The sequence below is a fragment of the Rhinolophus sinicus genome, chromosome 2 (assembly GCF_057876585.1).
Source record: "Rhinolophus sinicus isolate RSI-liver-muscle chromosome 2, RSI-T2T, whole genome shotgun sequence".
Lineage (NCBI taxonomy): Eukaryota > Metazoa > Chordata > Mammalia > Chiroptera > Rhinolophidae > Rhinolophus > Rhinolophus sinicus.
Genome location: NC_142502.1, coordinates 56,901,225 through 56,925,572, shown reverse-complemented (window position 1 = coordinate 56,925,572; position 24,348 = coordinate 56,901,225).

The following is a 24,348-nucleotide window of genomic DNA, read 5'->3' as shown; positions in this document are numbered from 1 at the left end:
AGAATTGTTGATGTCACAGTGCAACCTGATAGTTGGCATCCCCAAAGCAGAATGCTACAGGCAGAAGAGGAAAGGATAAATTCTTGGAACCCTTAATCTTAGGATCCAAAAAAGCAGATGACTATCAAGAGAGAATAGGATGCAAATATAATTACAAAACAGGTGAATGCATCACAGAAATTTAGGATTAGAATGTTTACAGCAATCTCCTCTCCAACTGGTTTACAAAGAGAATTCATCAACCAATCCAGAGGACAAAACAGGCAGAAGAAAGCCTAGTTACTCTGTGTGATGGCAATCATTGAGTACGAACAAATCTCACCCTATTAAGAGTGGGTAAATACAAATTATATCAACAAATTGTAAGTGACTAGTTTTATCTAAAGCATATTTTCAGAATGTATGGCCTCTCTGAAAGAGGAACAGAATAAGATAAAGAAGAAACAAATTAGATAAGTCTGAAAATAGATGAGAAGGCAGTTTACAAGGAAATTAAAACAACCAGATCCCTGTTCGCGATGGCAAGAGTAAAATTAATGCCAAGGAACTCTAGATCAGGAAAATAAAGGATACCGGTGACCCGTTTTTCGTGTATATAGAGAAAAAGAGCAAAGTAATAAATGTAATAAGAGAAGCTGATAAAATCGGAGGATAGACACAATAAGATAGATGTTGTAATCGATTGTATTATTGTTTACAACCATATGCTCCCTGCCCTGTAAGAAGATGATACATTTCTCTCCAATTCAAAACGGCTTGTAGTGCCTCCTTGTGGGTGGAAAATGCTTCTCTATTTTCAGATTGGTCATGGAATGCTTGAGCCAAGAAAATGTGGTGCAAATAATACTTCACTTCCAAGAAGAATTTCTAGAAAGCATTGCATGTCTCTACCATCCCCCTTGCTTTTCCCTCAAAGAACGTCACAAGAATGGCAAAATCCAGAAAGGATCTGCTGTGTCAGCCTAAATCATAGAATAAAAAATATGTAAAGGGTAACATAAGTGACATTTAACATAAGGAAGATATAAATGCTTACACGTTGCTGAGTCTGGATTTTTTGTTTGTTTGTTTAACCACAGTAAACTCAATACAAAAATCAAACATTATTTTGGAAGAAAGATGGGAAGAACCAGATGACTTCAATAGGAAAAATAGAAAACGATAAAATAGAACATTTCCTCAAGAAAGGATCGGGCGTGTAAGTTTAAAGGATTCGTTGTTTGTTGTTTTTTTTTTCCTAGATAAAATCAATTAGTGGAAACACTCACAAATAAATACCTAAGAAGAATTTTTAAAATACATTGATAAAAGAAAGACTTTTACATACATCCAGGTAGAGAGCATATAGCTTACCTACATGAATGAAATCAGAATTGCTATTTAGTTCTCTTCTACAAAATTATGTGCCCCCAAAAAAGCACAATACATGGGATTTTGAGGAAATTAGGTGGTGACATAATATGCTACGTGGATAAGTTGTTTATAAGTGAGGCTAATAGAAAGGCATTCTAAGATATGTGTACATTCAGAACGTACATTAATGGCACTTCTTAAACTTTTCTATTGCAAGTGTCAAAAACATCAGATGAACGAGAAAGAATGACATTTATCAGTTGTCAAAATTCTGTTCATCAACCAAACTGCAAGAAGGGCAAGGACGCAGTGTGACTCAGAAACACCTGGAACCCAGGAACAGAACCTGACCAGGATTCCAATTTCTCTCTGCCTCTCTCCACATGTCACCTTCTTTTCCCCGTCAAAGAAGTTGTGTCTAATTATGAATAAGAAATTCACAGCTTAGAAAGCCCGGTAAAAACTCCTAAAAACAAGAAAGTAATAGAGTGAAACGGGGGGGGGGGGGGGGGGGGGGGAAGAGAGAGAGAGAGAGAGAGAGAAATTAATTTGTTATAAAACAAAATTTAAAAGTTAAAACAATTTCAAAGGAAAAGCTCTGCAATGGTAAAATAATGTAATGCTGTCTAGATTAAAAATTCCAAATTATATTCTTAGAAGTAGAGACAAGGGTTAGAGATAAGGACTGACAGTAAAAATGTACTATAATGAAAATATTCTAAGAATCTCATTCATGAAAGAGAATAGTTATCAAACCTTAAAAATTTAGGAAGACTAAGTAAGATAAAATCAGGAATAAATTAGAAAAATATTATAATTGATAAATAAATTTAAGAATTGATTTTTTAAAAAAGATGTTGTCAAATCTATAGGAAAATAGAGAAGTAAAAAAATATAATTAGAGAAGATTTGAAAATTAATAAAAACATGTTTAATATTCTGTAAATATATTTGTTTTTCTACAAAATTGTTTTCTAGAAAAATATAAATTATGAAGATAGATTCAAGCAGTTATAGAGAACAACAGTGATGGAAGAAATGAAAACATATTGTCAAAACCCCACACCCATACAAAGCTAACACTATACTCTTCTGAAATACAAAAAAGGTGCAGCTTTTTCTAAGTAGGCAGTACAATCAAATTAAAACTTAAAAATAACAAAATCTTATATAATTCTAATTGCTCAAAATGAATTCTAGGACTATAGATTTAAATTTACATGGTGAAAATTAAGAAAACACAAGAGAACAGACTAATACTCATTAAACATTAAGATGAAATGGACTTTGTAAACTTGACCTAATCAGATGAAAATATGGGGAAAGCATTGCCTGATTTTACTATGTAAACATGAAAAAGAATTAGCAAGATTACAAAGTAAATAACCTATCAGGAAACACTCTGCAAAGTATTATTATAGAAAAATTGTTCTCATTATCTAGCAGATGGATCAGAAAATAAGAATACCCAATTTAAAATGAAAATTTATATTAGGATATGAATGGGTAATTCACAACAGAAAAATTGTAAATAACCAATGAAAGATTATAGATATATTCAACCTTGCTAGTATTCAAAGAAATGCATATTAAAGCTACACTGACATACTATGTTTTCATTTACATAACTGGCAAACAATTACTATCTAGGGTGTGAGAATGCCCCTATAATGGACTTTCTTACACACTTTTGTATAAAGATAGTATAAACTTGTAACATTTTTTAGAGGAAAATTTAGCGGTATGTGTAGAAAGCCAAAAAAACCTGTAAAGCATTTATTCTAGCAATAACATTTTAGGAATATATCCTAAGGATAGCGTCTGAGGTTGGCATTAAGCTTCATGTTTAAATGTTCTTACAAAAATATTTAAAATAATGATGAGAATTGGGACAAATCATAAAGTCTGTTAATAGGAATCTGGTTAAATTATGAGCTGCCACATGATATAATACGGTTTAGCCACTAGTGTCAATAATAAATATAAGTATCTATTTACATTTTTTAATTTTCAAATGTTTCTGAAATGGTAGACTACCACTGTAAATAAAAAATTGGAAACTTATCTACAGTAACTAATAACCACTATTAGCACTTGGTATGTAACCTCTTTTGTATGCATATTAATGTAACATTAGAAGATAATGGTTATTCCACAAAGACTATTTTGATTTAAGCAAAGGATTGGCTTTTAAAATGATATGTATTTGTGTATATAAAAATATAGCCTAGATGATACACTTTGATGTATATTCACAGTTGTTGGAACAATTGAATCTAAGTAGTATTGAATCAAATCTCTGTGTCATCCTAAGAGACTGAAGTGTTTGTCCTTGTGTTCAACAATTTCATCACTGTTTTAGAGCAAATGACTGGAGGTGTGACAGTTGACACACAAGTGTAGAGGGCAGAATGTGAAAAAACAAGCAGTAATTGAGGCTGGGTAAAATGAAAGCATGTATGTCCTTTGTGAACATATTCTACTTCCTTTTTTGTCCTTTTATACACTGTACAGGCCAAACCAAACCCATCGCCAGGCCCCTGCAAAGCTACCGAAGCTTGGGACCATGATAAGGGAATGTTGAAGCTCATTCAACCAGGCAGTTGGCCTGCTCAACACATTACATAGATGTCAATGTATTTCATCCTTCTGCTGGGGGTCTGAGGCAGGTAGTATTATCATCTCTATTTTATAGATGAGAAACCTGAGGCACAGAGAGATTAATTACTCTGTCTGAGGACCTACAGTTAGTAAATGGTAAAGCAGAAATTGAACCCAGGTTTCCGGCCCCAGAGCTAGTCTCTTAGCCATCAAACTACCAACAGTTACTGAGCCCCTGCCTTGATCCCTGTGCAGATACTGTTGATGCAGAAGGGATTGAAATAGCCTCTCAGCAAAGATGCAATTATTGGCAAACATCATACCATGCAGTGTGGAATGTGTCTGAGTGGAGATGCCAGAGGTACATGTGCAGCAGGGGAGGCTGGAATCATCTCTGCCTCCCGGAAGCTAGTTTCTCACCTGTGATTTTTTCCCCAAAACAATAAGTTCTCTTCTAGCCACTCAGCCCCTCATACCCCTCCATAGGCTTCCTTTGGGCTCACTTCCCAGGCACAGACACTGTCAGATGTACATGAGTCCCAGCTTGGGTTCTATGAAAAGGGTACAGGAAGTAGAGGTGTGTCCTCACTAGTTATGTCTGTTTATACCACATTTTCCATTATCAGGTGGTAAATTCCTTCAAGTCAATGAATGATGTTGGATCCAGTTTTCCAATCTTTGTTACAATTCTGTGTCTAGTTAGTTGTCCTTAAAAACCAGTGGGGTGTCATGGAAAGAGCAGTGGTTCTGTGATGACCTGGGCCTGAGCTGAAATCCTGCTCGGTCAGGGCCATGCTGAGTAATCCTGCAGATGGTACTCAGCCTCTCTGACACTCAATTTCCTTTGTGTTAAGTGGGAATAATGAAAACTACTACAAGGCAGGTAGGTTTTAGAAAATAATCTGTTTTTCTTCCACCTTTGAAATATTAATGAACTCATATATACATGGCTCAGAGTGAAATTGAACCTAATAAAAGTATAAAAATCTTGGAAGAATTCTTTATATGTCGTGGAATTAAAGCCCAAGATACAGAAAAGATAAATAAAAAAGAAAATATTATATTAAATTCCATCTTCTTGCCTAAGGGGAGGACAAAATTGTGTTTTGTGCTATCCCCAAGACTGAGGAAGCAGTAGAGTTTCCAACCTAAAACCAAATTAACAGTCTATGGTTTCTGAGAAAAATTATCCCAAAAGGGCACCAGACATCCCAGACCAGGAAACCAGGGGTACTCTTGGGCTTTAGGCAATATAAAGTTAGATCTATGCAAACATGTGGTCTTTTGTGAGAAAGAAGCTTCCACAAACTCCTTTCCCAGGAACACTTAGTCTTAGGAACACAGAGCTATGAGGAGACCATGGGAAATGGAGGCACTAGCTATTTCTAGCAGCTAAATTTTGCCAACTTGCTTTGGCTACATTATTTCTAAGAGCAGACGCACCAGTACTGTCTGGCCCATGCCCAAATTGGGGTAATTACATTCTGTCATATTTCAGGTCTTCTGGAACTTTCAATTAGCCATAATTTATATTCTTCCCAGTTTACAAATAAAACTCTCTTGTATTGCAGCTGTGAAATTACACAGAGATAGCAGCTAAATTAACAAACAACTGGTAAATTATTGTTATTTTTCATTTCTCTTTTGCCTTACATTCCTATAGAGTGTTAAAGGCCAGAGATTATCAGTTTCATTTTATAAGAAAGACCACTGAAGCTACAGTGTAACCTAATATTCACATCGATGAGGAGTTAGATTACAAATTAAGAAAAATAAGTAAATAAAATCCTCTTTGGGTATATACTTATAACTTAGGACTGAAATAAAGGAAATGACAAATCTTTTCTAAAAAAAAAATCACCTACATACAAATAAGGGGAATAATATGCTCATTAATTTTTTTTCCAATATTGTTTCAACATGTACCAAGTACTGTTCCAGGTATTGAGGTCCAAAGGTGAACAATCAATGGCATTTCTCAGATCCTTAAAATGTGCCAGTCCCTGTTTAACTCATTTAATATTCACTATTCAATATTATATACTATTGTTACCCTTGTTTTACATGTGAGAAACTGAGGCAAAGTAAATTTCGGTAACTTTCCAGAGATAACACAATTATCATCAAAGCTTTAGACCTCGGCCATTTGATGCCAATAACGGCTCTCTCCACCACTGTGATCATCTCTTCCAAAGACAGGACAGTCCTGGGCTTTAATATTACATGAAGGAAAATGGACAATAAACAAATAAACAAGCAAGAGAACTCTCTGCCAGTGATTGCATAGAAGTGCTGTGAAGAGAAAATACAGTAGCTGGATAAAGAATAATGAGGCCGCTGCTTTAGGCTGGATGATAAGACGGCTTTTCTGTTTAAGCTGGGGTATCTGGAACACAAGAACACAAGAGCTAGCTAAGCGGATGTGAAGGGAACATCATTCAAGGAGGAAGCAAGAGCTAGTGCCAGAACCCGAAGATGAAAAGAGACTTGGCATGCTTGAGGATGCAGAATGAATCCAGAATGGCTGAAGCACAAAGACTAGAGGGAGAGTGGGGACTCAGGTTGGAGACAGGCAGACAGGATTATGAAGGACTTGAATCGTGTAAGGTGTTTAGCTTTGGTTTTATGTGTAATGAGGGCCTCTGGAGGGTTTTAAGTAGATACATGGAATATTCTGTCTTAAAGGATTATTCTGAAGAGAGAATCTATTTAAGGGGTGGGCAAGAATGCAAGAAAAGAGACATTATTCAAGGCCCCAGGTAAGAGGTGACTATTACTTGGACTAGGGCCCATTGGAGATTATGGGAAGAAACGAGGATAGATTTAGAGTATGTTTTTGTTGACTTTGCTGATAAATATTGGAGAGGGGTAGGCAAGGAAAAGAGAAGGATCAAGGGAAAATCACAAATTGCCATTATTTTGTGTAAACGTAAGTCTCTATTTTATCAAAGAATTTTGATGTTTTCTTCTGAGAATTTTAGTCGGACCCAAAAAAAAGATTAAATGGAATTTAAATTTGACTTTTTAAATTTTGTTAATTGATTCAAAAGACCTTCACATTTAATTCATTGTATTTATTTTAAGAAATTACTTGAGGTACATATGAGCATTATTAACCTTATTTAACTTATTTACCAATTTGTGTAAAATATATTTTTGATTTTATAAAACTGATGAGAAATCTGTTCATTTGAGATCATTATTTACTATCATCACAGAAAGGTCTGTTCAGAAAGGTGTCTTGAACATGTTATTTTGGTGAACAACCCACAAAGTTACATACAAATAAGACAACATTTTCAGCAACTGAATAAGATATCAAATTATCATTATTAGCTCACACTCCCTAAATGGAAGACATTGTATTTGTTTTCTAAATGAAGTTGTGAGAGGATACATCATAGCCCTTAAATGGTGTGAATTTGAGAATAAAAGATGTCCAAAATAATTTAAATTGGATGTATTAAGCATTAGATTGTTTAAATAATGACTTTGGAAAAATTGAAAGTATTCACCATAGGTTTTAATGGGACCTGAGATATGTTAATATATTTTGATTATTCAAACAAATTTTAAAAGGACTTTATGTGTTTTTTTTCTTTTTCTAATATGCAATGTGTCCTCATCGGTTTGGGCTGGTGCTTTAACAGCCCAAAACTGGTGCTTTGACTTTCTGTCCTGAGGCTCTTTTCCAGCATAATTTCACAGATTTAAAATAAACGTAATTTCATAGAGTTTTGGTTAATTTTGGGTGGTCAAGAGATTAGAGAGAGGAAAGAGTCATGAGTGTACGATGGTAGAACATCTGTAGTAAGCGATAGCTGTAGATGATCTATGATAAACCACACATTTTATATCTCCCTTTCTTTCCTGGGCTCCAAAATTACTAGAAGAGGGTTTCCACCTGGATATTGTGCAGGCTGTCCCAGCCTGGCTAAAATTGCAAATAATTTAGTTCTTGCATTCCCTGCTCCATTTGATAAAATCGTCATTCACCTAGTTCTCCAAGGTTTTGCGTTTGAGCCTTCCTTAGCAATTTTATAACTCTTACACTCAATCTTTCACTAAATCCAATTAATTTTACTTTTCAGCTCTTTCTCTAGTTTATTCCCTCATCTTCTTTACTATCACCACTGACTTAATTCCTTCTTTTCTCCATACTCTGGCTAGATTATTGCAATAGTTCTCTAACTGATCCATTCTAGTTCTTCCCCACTCCAAAGCAGTATCCACACTGGTACCAGTTATTGTTCAAAAACATAAATTCAATTACCATTTTTAAATATTGACTTTTCTTCCTTATCAACACCAAATTCATCTTATTGTGGCCCTTCACAAAATGGCCTCACCCAATTTTACCATCGTGTTTCATCTTTCAATATTTCCCAACAGAAAGAACCTTAGCCCATCTTCCAAAGAGTTTGGCTACACTGAACCTCTTTCACATACCTGAGCATTTTAATGTCTTGATTCAGTTTGTTTGAATAACTTCCACTCTCTTCCCACTTGAATATATTTATCACAAAGATGGATTTTCACTGATTTCCTATCAGAGAATCTTCTCTTTAAAGGTATGAAAAGTATAGGCAAAGATTATAAAGAACAGCCCAGGTGGGAAGCGAAAAACAACCACAGCTCCTTCAGATCTCCCTTTCAGGAATTGTTATTATTTTGTTCGTTTGTTTCCTTTTTGTTTCCTGTTCATTCATGCCTAACATTTCTCAGATTTCCAGTTGGAATAACTGCTGGCCGCAGCATGAACTCTGACTTCTCCACATTCTTTTATATCAGGTTCAGTTTTTGAAGGTCATTAGGCCTGTAATTTCTGATTTAGTAACTCTGAGGTTAGGGACATGCGTGTGTTTTTTCTTTGCTATCAGACTTGAGAACAAACCTGCAAAAGCATGAGAATTTAATTTAGGCATAGAAACTGGAACCCTTGGTTTGCTGTCATAAATTAAATCCAGTTACAAATGCTCTTGGCTGGTCGAAAGCCTCTTTCCAGTTCTTTGAGGCCTATTTGCCCCAAATTTTATCTAGGTGATCTCATCCCTAAAGCACACTTCTTCTACTCCCATGCCCTCTTCATCCTGAGGGTTTTTCACTATCCCAAATCTCCACCATTTTTTTGCCCTTTGAACCAGGAATCTTCTGGTGAGGAATGATTACTAAACAGACATTCACATTCCCCTATAGGAGCATACCAGATATTACAAACAATTTGCTATTGTCTCTTTCTGCCTGATAAGGAATAGGATTATTTCTTAATTTTCTTGGGTAAACTGTGGCTCCCAGAATATATCATAAATACTAAGGATGTTGTTGTATCAAAATGATATGACAGATGCAGACAGATGACAGATTGATATTAAGCTCAATGGTCTAAAATATGCAGAATACAAGCTCTTAATTTTTACTGTAATTAATTACTCTAGTTGTATAAATGCTTGTCATCTCAGTGTTTTTTTTGGTTTGTTTGTTTTTCGTTTTTTTATCCTAATAGGGATTTTTTTTTTCTTCTTTGCAATTTCTCACTCAAGGGAGAATAGAACCCAGCAAACATATTGCAAACAACATAATGAAATTTATATGGATATGGAGTCATGAAATATGTATAGAAAATCTTTTGGAGAACTACATAATACTGTCTTTATCATTTGGTCTAGACCTTTTATATTTTACTCATGAAGAAATAAAATCTGGGAAATTCAATGACTTTCTAAAGGTTACACAAAGACCTGACTTCCAGGTTCCTAGGAATCTGAACGCTGAGTCCAGTGCCTTTTCCATCATACCACATAGCTTCACTACTTTTTAAAGTTTTAGTAAGATCTTTCCACTGTTCCACAGGGTCTTTCTTCTTCTCAAGCATCTCCCCAGGCCCTGTACCTGGTGTACAGAGGAGTTCGTCTGAGCTGGCATAGTTAGAATGGCCTAGAAGAGAGCTCTTCATCCAAATCTTGCTTGCTTTTGTGACTATCAATTCTGATCAGGCTTTGATGTGAACTGTAAAGCAAGGAGGGCGATGAAACTTGAGAGGCTACTGATGACATAGTGCTGTGGATAAAGCAGGATTTGTTTCCTTTTCATCTTTTTCCAAACAAGGTCATGTTTCTAGATTAAGGGACAGTCCTGGAGGACCAATGCCTTCCCAAGATCCATCCAGATGCGATGACTCTCCCTGCAGAAGTCTCGGTTGTCCTAGTACTCTGGAGTGTGCTGTCCATGGTGCCGAAGAACCAGTGTTAAATGTTAGTGTAACTCTGCTATAAAATCCTCTCCCTTCTGGCCAAGTAGTCAGTTAGATGGAGCAGCATCTAACTGTTTCAGAGCTTTGCAGGGGCCTAGAGGCAGCTATGAAAGACCTAAAATGCTTTCAATAATGTAACAGCTCAAAAAGACAGCTATGAGAAAATTTTGTTTATGACCGCAACTGAAGTTAAAATGAACAATTCACATCACCAGAAGAAATAGATTTAAATTTATTTGTAACTATCCTGCTTTTCCTAAAATAATATCCCTAATATTTCTTTAAAATTAAAGCAAGAGCTTTGGTTGTTGTGCCCCTAGTTATATTTACCTTCAAAACATTAAAGTGATGTATCAAGATATAGTAGAACTGTCAACCACAATAATAAAATTATCCTGAGAAAATTAGGTACAATTTACCCTGTGGCTATAGGAACACTCAATAGGCATTACAACTCAGCTTTAGACTGGGGTCTATGTGAAATGACCAAGCAGGAACAGTATGGACAAAGAAAGGTGGAAGCATTTCATAGCATGTTATTATAATTTGCATGGTGTGAGTTACTGCATATTTACAAGACACCCTCCATTTGCAGTCCATCCATGTAAAAATACCTTCTCATTCAGCTTCATATGCTCTAAAATGAATATTCATAAGAGAGACTCCTGCACCAATTATTCTAAATGGCCTCGGCTGCTTTGTTGTCCGTTTTTCTGGCATAGGTACTCTGTATTCTAATTAAAGGCATTCTCTGTGATACACGTAGAATCAGGATTGTAAATTGCAGTTGTGTCCCTCACCTCTCTCAGATATTCAGTGATAATGTTGTATTGGCATCCAAGCCTACTGACCTTGGTCTCTGCTAGTGCTATGTGATGTTTCCCAAGGATTCTCTGAAATGAGAAGTTATGTGTCTAGTGTGGGTTTGAGCCTCTCTGCCTGACATATTTTGTTTACAATTGCTTTTCACCTGGGAGGTTCTTCTAACAAATTTCTAACAGGTAGTTCTAAGATGTACCTTAGAATACTTTCGCCATGTTATTATCATAATCGTCATGCCCAATCTTTTTCTCTGAGTTTCAAACTGTCTAGAATGTGAAGGAAGACCATTGAGAGAGTAGCAACACCAAAAGCAATAATCACCATAAATGTCACTGCAAGTGAGGTGCTCAAAAGCCCTACCTAACTGTACTACTCGTCAAATATTGAAATTTTTCTCCGTAAACACTTCTTTCTACACTTTTCTCCACTTCCTCATGCTTTGGGCATTGCTGACCCTTCCTAGGAAGTGTGTCCATTTTTGTAAAAAATCTTTACTGTTTACACTGTTGATGACATTACTATTCTCACATTCTTGTTATTTCTCAACTCTCACCATCCCTGTTGCTGAGCATTTCCCTATTAGAGTTACAAACATTTTAGTAGGTACTAGTGACCTCCTCCTTACTAAATCCAAAGGACAATTCTAATTCTTCTCTGCCTTTCTTTCTTTTGGAAGCCCTCACACTTTGACTCTATGACACCACGTTATTCTTTTCTTCCACCACTCTCCATAATCTTTAAATGTTAGTATTCCTCAGCTTTCTGTACCAGCCGCTCTTTTCTTACCACTCTACATTGCCTAAGTGGTTTTGTCTATTCTCAAGTCTTCAGTTATCCTTCATGTTACTGATGATCTACCCCAACCACTTTACAAAACTTTTCTCCCAGATGTTCAAATATCTTTTCAACATTTCTGCCTGAGTATCTTGCTGGCCCCTCAACTCAAATCAACATATCCAAAATTGAACTCATCACCTCATCCCCAAGACACACACACACACACCACACACACGCACCCTTTATTGTCATCTCAATGTTTACTCTCAAAGAATGAAACCAATATCCACAGTTATCCACATCAGACTTCTGGCAGCCATCCTTCACACCATCAACAACCGCATTTCCCCCAATACTCATACACGGAAACACACTATCTCCTGTCCATTCTCGCTTCTAAATAACTACTGGATGTTTTCACTTCTCTTCACCTGCAGTACCATGAGTCCAGTGCAGCCACCATCAGTTCTTACCTGAATTGTTGTAACAGCCTTGCTTTTATTGATGCCCAGAACTATTTTCCTCATCTATTCTTCACAAAGAAGCCATGTAATGTTAAAGCATATTTTATTACATTGATTCTCTTATTTAAACCCTTGAGTGGCTTTTCATTGCCATTAGGATGAAGACCAAACCTGCCAGATCTGACCCCTGACTATCTCTGTGGCATTTCTCCTGCCCCTTTCTTACGTCTCTTTGTTCTGTGTTCCAACCATATTGACTGCTTAAAATTCATTGAATTTAGGCCATATTTGCTCTTGACCTTTGATCTTTACCTGCTCTTCTTCCTATGTGGAAACCTTTTTTCTCTTCTCTTTATGTAGATAACTTGTATTTCTCATTCAGGTCTCAGTTTAAAAGTCACGTTAAGAAACTGTTGTTGTGATTCCCTCATTCCCTCCACACAGGCTCAAATGCTTTGATTTTCTTGCTCCTAGTACATCCACATCATATCATTTAGTTATGATCATTTCTTTCATTTCCTTTATTTCGTCTCCAAATATCTAGCACAGTGCTTAACACAGATGGTCACTTACTGTTCATTGGAAGAACAGAAAAATGAATAAGGGTACAAAGATCTTTATTTCCATATATATATATATATATATATATATATATATATATATATATATATATATATAATTTATATATATATATATAATTTTTATTTCCATTTATATATATTATTTTTCTATGATACATAATGTTCCCCTACATGCAGAATATATACTCATGTTTATGTTTAGCGTGTCTGCAAAGGGGTGATTAGGAGGGGAAGGAATAGAGGGTGAGCTTGTGGGAATTGGGGATGGAGAGTGGTTTCAGGCCAGATGCAGTTCTTTGAGGCTTCAAGTCAATTAAAATTGATAAAATTCAAAATGCAGTTTTGGACTTTTTTTTATCATGGAAAAAGCTGTTTATTTTGAACTTCTGCTTTCTGCCTTTCAGCATTTTAGGAATATTTATTTAAGAGGAGTAAATGAACTCAAAAGACCAGAACTCTGCAGATTTCAATGAACACTTGTTGAAAAAAAAAAAAAAAATCAAAGAAAATTTTTATGTTTTTCTTTTTGTTTAGTCTCAGTAGAAAATAGATAAGCTATAAATGGCACCTTGGGGTACTCTAAACCATTTTATCTGGGTTTGGAATTAATAGTATGACCTTTATAAAGATCAGAAAATGTATGTTGTTAAATATGATTTGCTTAGATAAAGATTAAAGAGACTTTGCATTACCTTTACATATATCTGCAAGAAAGGCTATGGACAGTTCAGGAAGTAAACATGGGATTTGGAATTTTAACTACAAATTTATCTAGAATGGATAGCTTATAAATAATTTATCTAGAATGGATAGCTTATAAATAATCAAAATTGTTTATATATGACTTTAATTGCATACCTGTAGCAAGTACTATACATACACATCTATACATAATTAAATTTTTATGTACTAGTTGACATAATAAAAATATGAAATATAACAATAATCTAAATTACATGGTTTTGGTTCAACTAATTTTTAATTTTTTTTTTTAGCTGACAATAAGAATGCCATAAATATATATATATATATATATATAATTTTTTTTTAAACAGGAACCATACATATAAATAGGCATTTTAAGGTAGACTCTTATGTATGCCTGTGTGTGTGCATGTGTGTGTGTGTAATTAGTGAGGATGTAGGTTACATCTGCTTTGCAGATCCTGCACAGAACTAAGCTGAATCCACTTAGTGTAGGGATCATAATACCATTTGTCTTGTGTTTTCCCTACATTGGCTTAATGCTATGCAGAGATCTGCTCCTTCTCAAGTCCCACAAAATAAGCTATATTTATATGTGTTTATGTATATTGAAAATTTTGTATAAGGTGTTTGGAAGATGAAGAATCTACACAGGGCTCAAGTTCTTCACCAGTTTGCTCTCTTCCTTTCTCTTCTTTCTCTTCACTTTTCTCCAAACCCCCATTTATTCCTCATTGAGGGAAATTCTACTATCTCTTTCATCGCTTGCTTTGTGCTAACCTGTGTCCCTTGCCTCACGGGTTCTTCTTTCTTCCCTCCCCCATAAGGAACTTACTAAGAGAGTTCCCTAAACAAAAACTATTCTTTCACTAAAAGCTTTCTGTTCTCAGCTTCTCAAAAAATCAAAAGCAAAAGACTTTACCATGTTACAATAAACCATATGTCTGTTAAAAACTAATAATAAGTCTTTTAGGTCATTTATACTTTTTGCCATTTTTAATGAAGTAATAAAGTTATACTGATTTGCAATAATAACAGTTTGTGGGGGAAAAGTAGTACCAGTGGTCTTTTAATGGTAATGAAAATATGTAATTAACCAATTTAAAATTTCAAAATCTAAGATAAATTGGTTAATTTTACATTTCACAGTAGAGGAACCACACTTTCAGATAGACTGTTTAGCATCCTTTTTTCCAAAAGAATGTACAGTAGTTAATAAATGAACATTTGGATGGCTGATTATATTTGTTTGTGATTGGCATGCATATGACATGAAAATTATAACTGCTTAAGAGCAATTACTCTAAATAATACTTCATTGACTACTTAAGTATATATTCATGACTAAATATCTAAGAGTTTCCCTTTTATTACTTTTTAAATGAATATTACTTTACTTTCTTAGGGTACTAATTTAGAATTAACATCGCTTTATTGAATAAAGTAGATAAGCTTGAGATGAAAGCAATCTATTGAATTCATGCCTTAGAACAACCAGAGAAGAAAATTCAGTACTTCCTGGATGTAGATGATGTAGGTGATGTAGGATCTACAGGCAGTTTCTGAGTACCGGCTGGGATCGTGTTTCGTGAAGCTGAAGAATGGAAACACGGACCAGGGAGAGGCAAAAAGTTTTAAAACAAGGAGAGTTTATTAGAGGCAGGAGAAGAGATTGCAGCTCCCGAAGGGGAGGGGGTCCCGAATGGGGAGTGCCCCATGACTGAGGCAAAAGCTCTTACTTTAATACCTTCCCTTGCCTGCTTGGGAAGGGGAGCTGTTTGAAGAAGAAAACTTTTTTGAAGAAGGGAACTGGCGCCTTCTAATGAAATTCGTCTACCAGGTCTGTTCTACTTGCTCATCCTAAAGGAATGAGCAAAGTAACCCACTCTTATCTATCAGATCTGCTCCGTTTGTCAGGCCAAAATGAATTTTATGATTAACTTCAAGGCCTTGTTACATTATGTCCTGGAGCGAAGGAGTGATGTCAAAACTTGGAGTTTTAGAATATAGCTGTCTTTGTTTATTTCACCAAGGACCTCCCTGTCTCCTAGGGACATGCTAACTCTCCTGTATCATAGACACAACATAGTAGATTACAGATACAAATTAAGAGCAGACAATTTGGTTCTGATATTTGAATTGGGCAAGCAGTGAATACAAAATTTGAATTCATTTTAATTCTGCCCTATTTGAAAAAGATTATTAATATTATATAGTCTCCTTTTTATTTTTAACATTTCTTTTTGTTTTGTTTTGTTTTATTTTGTTTTTTACTACCATCACTTTAATAGTCAGAGGGGAAATTAGAGAAAAACACTGACAAAATCGAAACGAGTCATTTACGTTCTAGTTTGGCAGCATAAACTCTTCTTTCTTAGTTGTTGAGAGATTCTTTTATATGAGAGAGCTGGTGAATCATCCTCACAATCAATAAATATCTTTTCATGGAGGTATGTTTTTGCTCAAGAGTTGATAATCTAGCTACTGTCCCTATAGTTTCTAAAAAACTGTTCAGGTCTGCAATACAATGCTATTCTTTAGAACTTCCTAGAATAAAGCAAAGGATAATTACTATCATTAAATTGGGGAGGAAAAAAGTAAAGCTATTACCCCTAGTCTGTAAAATGTAATCCTGGAACAACTGGAGTTAGTTAAACCCTCACATTATTGCTCCTATGTGTTTTCAGTCTCAATGTGAGACTTGTGCTGGCCGAAGTGAGAGAATCTCACCATGTGAGTCATATAGAATGGTTGGAAGGATGGCAGATGAAACTAGAATGATCAGAAGTACAATCTGAAAACAAATTAATGAGACTACATTACCTATTAAATATTTAATATCAAAATCTTGACCCGTATTATTTAATGTAAAGAAATTTCATAGGCACCACTTTTTCTTCATGGAGTTATAAGAGGTATACCAAAGATCATAGACCATCTACTCATAGACTTTTTCCCTGATCCCAATCTATTTTTTGTGATCCAGTGGTGAAAAATTAAATACTGATTTTCTTTTTTTTACCCTTAAGCACAAGAACAAAAAACAGTGATGACAATATAAGAATCACTTTAAATTGTTTGATTAAGTAAAGATTCTAACATACATGCAAAACAATTGCATTAAACTTAGATTCTATATGTTAAAATACATGTTATATTTCCTACCTATAAATTGAAAAAATAAAAACTTCATTGGAAGACCTAAGTCACAGAGAATTATTTATATAAAAGAAAATCCACTTAAAAATATATATGTATTCTGTATAAATGGGAATACACAATTTTTTTTTCATCCTCATAACTTATGGTTATTTTTGCCTTTGAGAGTTTCCTACAGTACCAACCTAGATTACTAAGGATTTATATTAGTTCAATAGTAAAATATCTTTTTTTTCCCCTGTGCCTATATTTTATAAGAAGACTTTGATAAGACAAAAATGTGGATTGGTCACTCATCTCTTCCCACATAACTAAGCTAAAGTGAAATTTGAAAGTTCTGAATATCTACTTCATGTTTAGAAATATAAACACACAAAATACTTTCTTAACTATTTTTCTCCAAACTTCTTTCTGCCATTGGATGGCCTTCTATAATTTGAGTTTTAGAAAGAAAAATCAGTTACATTGTAAGTTAACTTCCCTATAATTAGATAAAAGGAAAATATGTCTACTCCTTCATTTGTCATTGGCTGTTCTGGTCTCCTTCAGGAAAAACTACCCACTGGTTAGTAAGGAAAAAAACAACAACTAAATTTCCTATCCAGATTAAAACTTGGAATAATCATACCATTAAACCATCCTTTGAATAGCCTTTCAAGTAACTTCTCTACCTCACTGATTCTCACCATAAGGCAAGCATCTAGTTGTGGGTTAGGGCTCTATGTGTGTTGGGGGGACAAGGCCCCTGGCTTCCTGCTGGTCCTGGGCTGTGCACTGACTATGCTGGTTGTGAGGTAAATCCTATGTCTCTTTTGTCTTTAGTTAAACTTTGTTTTACGCTCCAATCTAGAAACTGTCCCAGTGGTAGCCCCTGATCTACCAATTTATCTACCTAAGGAGCCTATCTATCTACCTAAGGATTTGTTTGTGAGCTAATCAGAGATTTGGGTGTGACTGTCATTGATCTTAGAGTGGTCTCCTCTGTACATGACTTACACTCCCTCAGGGCCTCCAGCAAGTATTTCACTTGCTTCTGGTTCTGTAATATGGGAAATAAGGTTTCCTCTCGAGAAATAAAATTCAATTGATTCCTTCTGCGAGACAATGCAGCACTATCAAAATTGCTTTAATGAGTCTGCTGCCAGGTCTTTGATCCCAGGCTCCTCAGATTTCCAAGTGAGTAGTACCCTGACTATTGTTTTTCATCCTAACAGAAACGCCACTTTCTGAAACAACACCCAGAAGAAGGAAATCAAGACACACATCTGTAGTCATCTCTCTGACCTCTGTTTCTAATCCATTCTTCCTCTGATTTCCTTAGGGTCAGAAAAAACCGGCTTCCTGTTTCCTTTTCCTATTTGGACCTCTATGGTTTACCCAACACACTCTAGCTGTTGACATGCTAGAGAGAGAAAAAGAAATTTGACAATCTTTTCTCATGCAAATATCCTATCTCTTAAGGTTATTGATTTGCTTCCAAGTAATACTTTTAAATGGCAAAAGCTGAATCGTTTTCTTTGATTCCTTCTATAAAAAAAAAATCCTAATCTTCTTCAGGCAAAAGGATAGAGTTGGGCAGGAGAATATGGTACAAAGTTTCAAAAGGAAAAAGGAAAAGCACTTAAATAACCATAGACCATCACACTTATTACAGATTCTTTTCTTTTTATACTTCTAAAAGTAAATCATGAATATAAGGTATATATAAAATTCAAGGGACAATGTCCTTTTAAAAAACATATGGATATTGATAGTTTAAAGAATAAAAACTTAAACATATTTCTATGGTAAAAATAATGGTGAAAAATTAACAATTTATTGGAGAAAATACTGTTAATATAATTACAAAAGCATTGACACCCATAATTCTTAAAAGCTCTTACAAATTAATAAGGAAAATATAGGTATCCTATTCATAAATAAGCAGTTTGTAAAAGTAGAAATAAAAATAGTCAAAAAACATTAAAATAAATGTTCAGGAAACTTCTGATTTCCAGTTCTTTATGTTAGCAGGTTAGAAGTTACCGCTCCATGCTAACTTCAGGTAAAAAGCTAAACAGACTCAAAAGTTAACAACTTATATAAGAGAGGGACAGATACAGGGGAAATTTTTGCCCCCAAGAGGTGAGAGACAGATAGGCAAATATGGGGATTCGTGGTTCACCAGAGCAGAGACTAACGAGCAGAAACCACTATGGAAATCACTGCTTAGGTTCAGGAAAACCTGAATTATAATTGATGAATTACTGAAGGCTCGATGCAGATTATGCTGAGAGTCAGTCTCCAGGTATACTCAGTCACAGAGGCATCTCAGTTGTAAACTGACCAGATCAATTCGGTGAGCTTTAGCTCCAGGAGCCCAATCAGGTGTCCTCAGTAAGTATTAGAGAAAAATCTACTCATGTTCCCCTCAGGAATAGTAGAAAAGGAACTATTTTGAAGTACACCAGAACACTCTGTTTTTATTAACAAGGTCTGAGCTCAGAGGAAACTAGTTAATCAGCGCCTAACCTGCTAGGGTTTTATCAGAGCCTAATTAACTTGAGGAAAAGGAAATACCCAACTTCAGCTAGCTCTAGCCATTCTGTCCCACCTAAGGAGGGAGAAGAAAACTGAGAAACACTTGTGAAATTCACAGGTCAGAGTTATTGGCTCACTAGAAGCCTGAGAACTAGTCATGGGACTGCAGCATGCTTCCCCTTTCCCCACACCTCACCACCATATTACTAAAGGACAATTCACAGCAGTTCCTTGTACCAAGTACATCATACATGGCTATCAAGAAAAAATTACAAGCCATACTAAAAAGAAAAATAAATACACTCTGAATACATAGAACAAGAATCAGAACTTGACATGGCAAGGATGTTAAAATTATCTTACTGGGAATTTGAAACACCTATGATTAACATGATAAGGATACTAATGGATAAAGTAGACAGCATGCAAGAACACATGACCAATTTAACAAGAGAACTGGAAATCCTAAGAAAGACCCCCACAAAAATTCTAGTAATAAAACAAACAAACAAACAAATAAATAAGTAAATAAAAATTAAAATAGAAAAACAAACAAAAAAAACACTGTAACAGAAGAATACCTTTGATAAGCTTATTAGTAGACTGGACACAACTGAGGAAAGACTCCCTAAACTAGAGGATAGATCAATAAAATCCTCAAAAACTGAAAAACAAGAGAAAAAGGATTTGAGGAAAAAAATAGAACAGGATATGCAAGGACTGTGGGACAACTAGAAAAGGTATAACATATGCATAACGGAAATAACAAGAAGAAGAAAGACAGAAAGGAACAAAAGAATATTTGAAACAATAATGACTGAGAGTTTCCTCAAATTAACATTAGACAGCAAACCACAGATCCAGGAAGCCAAAAAGAACACCAGGCAGGATCAGTGCCCAAACTACTACATCTAAGCTAATCATTTTCAAACTATAGAAAATGAAAGATTATAAAAAAAAAAAAAAAAAAAAATCCTGAAAGAAGACAGAAGATAAAACAACTTCACTCAGATGTGGGATATAAAACTGAAAGCAACAAAGGAAAAAGACAAACAAATGAAGAAACAAAAATTCATAGACACAGGCAATAGTTTAGTGGTTACCAGAGGGTAAGAAGGGAAGGTGGTGGTAGAAGAGGGAAAAGGGGGTCAAATATGTGGTGATGGAAGGAGAACCGACTCTGGGTGGTGAGCCCACAATGTGATATGTAGATGATGTATTACAGAATTGTACAATTAAAACCTATGTAAGTTTACTAACCATTGTCACCCCAATAAATTAATTCAAAAAGAAAAAAACTAGCTTAATAAAGAAGAATAAATATAAGAATTACATCCAGCTTCTCCTCAGAAAGCATACAAGAAAGAAGAGTGTGGACAGTCTGGGATGGAAGAAATAAAACTTTTGTTTACAGATGATATGACTGTCTATGTAGAAAATCTGAAAGAATTAACCAAAAAAATTGCATTAAGTGATTATAGCCAGTTGCAGGGTACCAGGTTAACATACAAAAGTTAATTGCTTTCCTATATACCAGCAATAAATAAGTGGAATTTAAAATTAAAAACACAACGAAATTTATATTAGCACACTCAAAAATAAAATACTTAGGTATAAATCTAACAAAATATGTACAAGATCTATATGAGAAAAATTATAAAACCCTGATGAACAAAATCAAAACAATAACTAAATAAATGGAGAGATATCAACAGTCATGGGTAGGAATACTCAATATTGTCAAGATGTCAGTTCTTCCAAACTTGACCTATAGATTCAATACAATTCTAGTTAAAATCACAATAACTTCTTTTTGTGAGTATGTACAAACTAATTCTAAAGTTTATTAGGTTAGGCAAGAGACCCAGAATAGCTAACACAATACTGACGGAGGAGAGCAAATTTGGAGGAATGATGCTATCTGACTTGAAGACATAATATAAAGCTACATAATTATGACAGTGCATTGGAGAATGAACAGATATATAGATCATTGGAGCAGAATGTAAAGCCAAAAATAGACTGACGCAAATGTAGTCAACTGATTTCGACAAAGGAGACATGTCATAAAAAAAGGCAAAGATAGTCTCTTCAGTAAGTGCTGGAAAAACTGGACATCCAAATGCAAAAACAAACAAACAAACACAAACAAACAAAAAAAACTAGATGCGGACCTTACACCCTTCACAAAAACTAACCCAAAATGGGTCATAGACCTAAATAGAAAATGCAAAACTACGAAACTCCTAGAAGATAATGTGTGAGAAAATTTACATAAACTTGGGTATGGTGATGCCTTTTTAGATGCAATATCAAAGACATTATCCATGAAAGAAAGAATTGATAAGCTGGATTTCATTAAAATTAAATTCTTCCATTCTGAGGAGGAACATTTCAAGAGAATGAAAGAAAAGACACAGACTGGCAGAAAATATTTGCAAAAGACTCATCTGAGAAAGGAGTCTTATCCAAAATATACAAACAACTCTTAAAACTCAACAATAAGAAAATAAACAACCTTATTAAAATTAACCAATAACTCAACATACACTTCACAAAGTTATACAGATAGCAAACAAGCATATGAAAAGATACTCCACATAATAGATCAGTTGAATACAAATTACAATAAGATACCACTACACACATATTAAAATGGCCCAAATCCAGAACACTGAAAACACCAAATGCTGATGAAAATGTGGAGCAACAGAAATTCTTTTTTCCTTGCTGGTGGAAATGCAAATTGTACAGCCATTTTGGAAAACAGTTTGGCAGTTTTTTATAAAACTAAACATACTTTTCCATCTGATCCAGCAATCACACTGCTTTGTATGTACCCAAAGGTGTTGAAAGCTTGAGTCCACACAGAAGCCTGCACATGGATGTTTAGCAACTTTATTCCTAATTGCCTAAACTTAGAAACAACCAAGATATCCTTCAGTAGGCTCATATGACATACGCATTTTTAGGACTTTCGGTATGTATTGCCGAATTCCTGTTCACAAAGGCTTAATTTACATTCTAATAATGACAATAATTCCTTATTGACACTTACCATATCAAGTAGATTACATATATTATCACATATAAGTCTCCCAAGGACTCTTTGAGGTTCATATCATCATCTCCAGTACAAGAGTAAAAGCCAAAGATCACATGTTTAAAGTTATTTGCCAAATGTATAGTTAATAACCAGCAATATAGTAATTTCAATCCACAAATTATGTGATTTCCAAAACCAATGATCTCAATCACTATATTCCTATAATGCCATCATGAAGAGGAGGGCCAGTTTCTCTCTCTGTTTCCCTTTTCTGGCCTTAACTGTTCTTTTAAATCTTTGCCAATCTATAGGAGGTAATATCTGATTCTAATTTGCATTTCTTTGATAACCATTCAAAGCTGAACATGTAACCCATTTTTTAACTTCATTTTTGAAATTAAAACTTTACTTTTTTTAGACAAATTTCAGGTTCAGAGTAAAATTGAGAGGAAGGCACAGTGAGTTCACATACGCCCCTGCTCTACACATGCATGATTTCCAAGTCGTTAGCAACAGCCATCTCCAGAGCATTACGTGTGTTACAACTGATGAACCTATACTGATGCGTCATTATCACCCACAGTCCGGAGGTGAAATTACAGTTCACTCTTGGGGTTGTACGTTCTATGGATTTGGACAAACATATACTAACATACAAGCATATTTATCATTCTGGTATTGTGCAGAGTATTTTCACTGCTCTGAACTTTATCTGTGCTCTTCCTATTCAGCCCACTTCCCCCTCATCCCCACTCCCAGGAACCACTGATCTTTTTACTATCTTCATAGTTTTGTGATTTTCAGAATGCCATATAGTTGGAATCACAGTATGTAGTAGTTTCAGATTGCTTCTTTCACTTAGTAACATGCATTTAAGTTTCCTCCATGTCTTATCATGGCTCAATCGCTCATTTTATACGGTGGTGAATATATTCCATTGTCTGGATGGACCACTTACTTTCCTATGTTTTGAAAAACAAAATTTTCTCATTTGAACATATATTAATTTTATAATTAGAACTGCTTAATTAATGAATACAATGCATAGTCTTTTAGATGTATGAAAATGTACATACTTCTTATGACAATAAAAAATTCCATTTTGATTCTCTTCAGTACTTTTCTTGCACACAAACTTTTATTATTTTACAAAGTTATGATAGTACATATACTGTTTTGTTACTTGTTTTTAAAATAACATCTTATAATAGTAAATAAACACAATAAAGTATCCTGACATTCAATACGCAGTTCATTCTGATTCCGAGCTACCTTTCTAGCCTTATTTTCCATGACTACTGTACGTGCTCTATATGGTATTAAGCTGACCCACTAAGTGTTTTCCAAACATACATTGTCACCTCCCACCTCCTTCCTAATTACTAAAATATTAATCTGTTGAAACATACTCATTATTCAAGACCAACAGAAGTATTAACTTCTCCATAAAGTCTTCTACTTTTCTTAATGCTCACAGGATGAAATAGTATCATCTTAGAATTCCTATACTTTCCTAAATCATGACTCTTATAATACCAATCACATAGAATTATACACAGTAGCTTTTTGCAAACAGCACTTCTCCCCAAGGTGTTAAATCTTTCTATAGACAGGGATTACTCTTTATTTAGTTAGCATTTATCATGTTTCTGACAAAGAACAGATGCTCAAGAAAGTTTGGTTGTTGACTGAATGGATACTTGTCCAAGTTGGAGATTCCTTGCTGGAGATTAACAACAACAAAAGTACTAGTAATTGTATTTGGGAAGTCAATTATGAATTATAAAAAAGCAAAGCCCCTAAATAATTTCTTAGAATAATAATTATAATTAAAGTGATTAAAATAAACCCAAATCTTTATAGTAGTCAATTCATCTCACTCTGTCTAATAGATACAGTTATTAGTATTTAATGAATTTAATGATTTTTATGAATCAGAGGTTTGAATATAGCATTTTGATCCTATACAGTGTTCAAAGTCATGTAGGATATTAAGGGATAACTTAATATGTTGTCTCTGGGTCATTCCTTCTGAGTAGCTTGAACTTCAATTAGCATGACTGTATTAAG